Below are 5,871 nucleotides of genomic sequence, written 5' to 3' on the forward strand. Positions count from 1 at the left end.
GATTAAACGTTACCGAGCTAAAGGGAATGTTTCTGCCGTTATATAACCCACACATATATAAGTTTAAGTACTCGTGCCTAGTATGTAAAACATAAAAATCTGCATGTATTCTCAGTTCCCAAAATAAGTTAAAGTAAAAAGGGAATGCTATAACTCATAATAATAATGTAGTCGTAAAATCGGTTCGGAAAAGGTGTGCAAGTAATCGGTCCGAAGGTCCTCAACCTAAGTCAAATAGTACTAAGTCAGTAAATCGTCCGAATAGGTTTAAAAGTATGTAAATAAGGTCTTAAGGGTCATCATCATTCATCATTTAACAAAAGGTGTAAAGTAAGTTTCGTTTATGAAAGTAGTTTAGAACAAGGGCTGAGTTCGGTCAGTCACCACGGCCTCTAACCTTACTGAATTAAGGTGAGACCAGTGGCCATGGCTCCGTATATGATTCCTTTAAGTGTGGTAAAATTTACAGAAGCAAAATCGTCTTCGTTTGACCGTGGCGACGGTCTAAGTGCGAGTAGGTCAGAAATTTCTGCACAACGTTAAAGGACATAGGGACGATCGGAGGGCCATAAATCCTAAACCGTAACTCGGATTAAGACGAGTCCTATATGAAAAGTTATCTACTCGAACAGAGATATTTAAAAATCATAACCACAACAGCCCAGGTCTACTGGTCTGTTACAGAACACAGAGAACAGTAGGTAGGAGACAGAAAGCAGTAAAATAATGGGTTCCGGTGAGTTTGATGCTTGATGCTTATCACGGTTCTCATCCTTGATGCGTATAGCTTCAAGTGTACAACTCGTTGATGTGTTTGCATCATATTGACCAAGATTTGACCATCATAACCCAAGTGCAAGTCTAAGACATGAAGCACAACTCACTTAAGTGTTGCAAGTGTTTTGATGAACCAAAGTTACATCAAAGTCTTAGATCTAACACATACATGAACTTTAAGACTAATAATAAGTTACAAACTTGAAAATGAACTTATGAAATCAAGATCTTAAGTTGTAGAACATAGTTCTTAGTTAGATCTTGAAGATCCAAGACTCAAAAGTCTAGATCTAACATAAGTGTACAAAGTTATAATTAAAAAGTTTCATTTACATGTTCTTGAACTTTTAAAGTTACTTTTAGTTCAAGATTAATGAGATCAAAGTTAACTAGTAACATTTGACCAATCACAACCAACAAACAAGAAATTAAAGTGTATAATATGAAGAAATAAACTAAGTAAACAAGTAATTAGTTCATGGTTTGTTCATACTTTAAAGATTCAAACCAAATTTGATCTTTAAAAAAGTAAACTTTAAAGTTTACTAACATGACTTTCAAGTATGATTTGCAACACATGAACTTGCAATCTTTTAAGAAAGTGTATGTAGAACATAACTAGTAAGTTAAGTTCTTGTGTGTTCTTGAAGATACAAGATAAAAGAAGAATCAAACTAGAAAGTTTATTCTTGTAACATGTAAGTAAGTAACAACAATTAACAAAGACAAGTAGTTAAACAATAATCAAGAACAAGTAACAAAAGATGATGATGATTAAAGGGGTGTTTGAATTCGGTTTAGACAAGAAGAAAGGAAGAGAAAAAGTCTCATGTAACTTACAAGTTTAGAGAGAAAAAGAGAGGAAATGTTGAGAGGATTTTGCAAGTAAATGTGTGTGTTTGAAAGTGAAGTAAGATGCTTGTGAGTAAGTAATGTAAAAATGAAACCAAAATGCTCTTCAAGCCAACAAAGGCCCACGGTCAGCAGCTCAAAAAAAGGGGGGAAGAGTTTGTCTAGTAGATCATGCATGGCAAAGCTTAAAAAGATGGATAAATGAGGTGCATGCATGGGGATAACAAGCAACTAGATTCCAAGTCTCCTTAAACTAACTAGATATAATTAAATGGATACTTACATGAATGAATGGGCTAAATAAGTCCATTAAAGTGTAGGGTGGGCTTCTAAAGTCCACTAATACTAATAAAGGCCCAAGTTCAAATAAAAGCCCAAGTTCAAATAAAAGCCCAAGTATGAATGTAATTAACAAGTTAATCGAATTAAAAACCCAAGTAACTAACTAACAACTTTAGTTAATTAAAATGATTAATAAACTTAATCATGAATGCAAATAATATCTAAAAATATTATTCCTGAAAGTTCCGGGTGTCACAAAGACGTTTCGGGCAATTAAAGTCAAGTTCGGGCAATCATGGCAACATGTAAATGTAATAACATACATTCATTTTATCACACATATTAATAATAACAATTATTAATAAATAAACGTTGGAAAATCTAGGGTCGTTACATTTGCTCTCAGGTTGTGTGGTGTTATTATATGATTTTATTCTAATTTTATATTTTGTATTATTTAATGTTGTGGATAGGACCAGTTTGTGACAAGGGTCACGGAACAGGTTTGTTTATTTAATTTGGATTTCATTTGGGTCACCAAATGAGATACGAAAGAATTCAGATAACTGATAAATACCCGTGTGTTGTGATGTATGGGTTTTCAACCCTTAAGTGTGTAGGTGGGGAGAATCATCTTCATTTTTTTTTCTAGATTCTTCCCCAAATATTACTTCCGTACGTTCATCTCCATCTCACCAAACCCTAATCATCAAAACTTGTTCTTGGGCTCAAATTAATCTTAGAATCGTGTTCTTTGTTGTCTACTGATTCTAACAAGGTAAGATTCATAGCTTTTCATGCTTTAATCTTCAAGAAAATGGAGTTTTTGTGTTAGTTTTATAAAGTGTGTATTTTTTGTCAAAGTGGTTAGATTTGATGTTGTTTGAGTCCAAATCTTGTGGGTTTATGTTTCTACATGTTTAGTGTCTTTGATTTGGTCAGTTTTGAGGTCGTAATCGAGCTCTAGAGCAAGAATTGGTCGATTTTGGGTGAAACCCGTCACTTTGTTCTTCAGCTTCTGCAGATAAACACAGTCGGCCGACTATCTCTTGACAATCGACCGACTGACTCGACCATCGAATGACTGACTCGACCATCGTGAAAGGACCCGTCCTAATCCGTCTAGACGAAGTCACCAACATCTGGTTCCATTGCGATGATCGACTCCAAATAATGTCTTTACAATGAGCAAATGCACAGCGGAAGATTGCTTTCATACCTGAGAATAAACATGCTTTCAAGTGTCAACCAAAAGGTTGGTGAGTTCATAGGTTTATCATAAAACAATAAAATTCATCATTTCGATAGACCACAAAATTTAAATCCTGCATGGTACAAATGGGCCCGAATCCTATACCCACCTGTAATGTACATGCTATATCTCTTAAATACAGTACATCTTTCTCGTGTACGAAACCATTTTCATAAATCATAGTTACCGTACACATATCTTGTGCACAAAAATAACATACACATAACCTGTGTATAAAAGCATTCTCTCGATATATAACGTTCACATCAACTGGTGGCAATTATCATATCCACATAATTTAATGGTGGCAATTATCATGTCCACATAATTCAATGGTGGCAATTATCATGTCCACATAATTCAATAATAATCCGCAGAACTTATGTCTGCATAATAATTCATTCGAGGAATGTTTTGCTTGTGTCTATCTCGTCAAACATATATAAAAGCATTTCATGTATTCGCAGCTAAAAATGTATTTCAAAAGCATTTAATAAAGCATTTATCAAAACAGCGCATGTATTCTCAGTCCCAAAAATGTAAAGAGTAAAAAGGAATCAAATGAACTCACCATAATGTATTTTGTAGTAAAAATACATATGACGATATTGAACAATGCAAGGTTGACCTCAGATTCACGAACCTATATCATTCATATGTATTAACACATATAACGGTAATCGAACAACCTTATGTGTTATTAGTGAATTAATTGTTATTTTAGTTATGTGTTTCATTTATAACCTAATTAATTACATTTATTAATATTTATTATAAAAATATTAATATAGTTATGTTATATGTAGTAATTATGGTTTTATATGACTAACAGTTATTTGATACAATACTATTGATAGTAGTAAATAAAAAGTCGTTTGATTATAATAGTTATAATAATAAATGGTAATTTTTATAAAACGATACTTTTAATAATAATGAATACTAATAATAATAATTTAAAAGAAAAAAAATGTCTTTGTTAATAATAATACTATTATTTATATTATTAACTATAATGATAATAATATAAATAACAATAATTGTAAAATAATGGTTTTACTTAAAAATAACACTAATTACTAATACATATAATAATAAATATAAAATTGATAATAATAATAATAATAATAATAATAATAATAATAATAATAATAATAATAATAATAATAATAATAATAATAATAATAATAATAATAATAATAATAATAATAATAATAATAATAATAATAATAATAAAAATAATGATAATAATAATAATGATATCTATGAAAAATACTACCTCAATAGAATATGCTCCAAAAACAAAACTGCTCTTGCCCCAGATCGAACCCAGGACCTTTCGGTTTGACACCAACACCCATAACCATCACTCTAATTAATCATTTATGTTTTAAATTAGGGATTCAAATGTTTTAAACTAACTATGCGGCTTTTACAGCAACCAGAAATATAAGAATGGGTCTCGGCCCAAGTGAATACCCAATTCGAAGCTCTATATCATAACAGCCCAAGTAGTTGCAATCCATGAATAACTAAAGGTAGCTCAACAATAGAAGTATATCCGTATTATTCGTTAGCCTTTAGCTGAACAGGCGACAATAATTCTACAATCATTCGATGGTGGGTTTCGTCAAACACATCATAACACTTTCGGTGGATTTTCATCATTATAATCTATCTTTCTCCTATCGTTCATCAATATAAATCCAAAGGTTTCGGTATTATTATTATTTTTTTAATTGGAACGAATTTGAGATTTGGAAAAATGGGACAACAGCATCATTTACTACATCATCACCTTGTCATCTTCCAATATTATTGTCATTGAAAAAGAGCATGTCGACAACAAGAATGGTTGTTTTGAATGATTTTGACCCACATCATAATAATATCACAAACAAGTGGACGTTTAAAATACTCATTTGAGTATTAAAATAGCTGGTCATCTAATACTTCTTGTAGGATTCGGAAAAAAAAATATAAAGAAAAAGATAAGTGTAGAGCATCATTCATTTCATCCTTTTCCTCGACTCCTCCCACTATTGTTAATATCTTCTTCTTTGTTTTAACAGCGACACAAAGTAGTCAAGAGTGGGGTTTATATGTGTTTTGATTAATCTCGAAAACAGAAAACAAACTGAAGTAATAGAGTTGGCAGGTTTTAACTGTTGGTGGTCGTGACATTCGAAAGGAACTAGAAGGCAGAAGTTGCAGCATGTTTAGGTAGAGTAGCAGCAATAGTAACTGGGTCTTCGATGGTTAATTATCTTCAGTTCAACACATGAACGATCAGCAGTAGCCTGATTTGTCTTACGAATATATGGAAACATAAACAAAAGCAAGAGAGTGAGAACAGTGATCGAGCAGCAGTTTGTGATGGTTCCATTGGTGAAGGTGATGTTAATTGAAAAATAAAAGCTTTAAAGTGATGGTGTTGTGTGGGTTAATGAAGCATTCATCGATGGTGACTATTATGATCTTGTTGGTGGGTTAATGATAGTAGTGATAGATGATCAAAGGTATCGAGTGATCAAGGTTGCAGTCTATCGATGGTGATAATGGGTGTTTGGTTTGTGGTGAAGTTTAAGGGGTCCTTAATTATGGTAGTGTAATTTGTGTATGTGCGTATATGTTTCTAAGGGATAGATAAGATAGAGCAGGTGTTCGATTTAATAATTTCCGGCTCATCCATTAAATTAGTCTACATA

The sequence above is a fragment of the Rutidosis leptorrhynchoides genome, chromosome 10, assembly GCF_046630445.1.
Source record: "Rutidosis leptorrhynchoides isolate AG116_Rl617_1_P2 chromosome 10, CSIRO_AGI_Rlap_v1, whole genome shotgun sequence".
Classification (NCBI taxonomy): domain Eukaryota; kingdom Viridiplantae; phylum Streptophyta; class Magnoliopsida; order Asterales; family Asteraceae; genus Rutidosis; species Rutidosis leptorrhynchoides.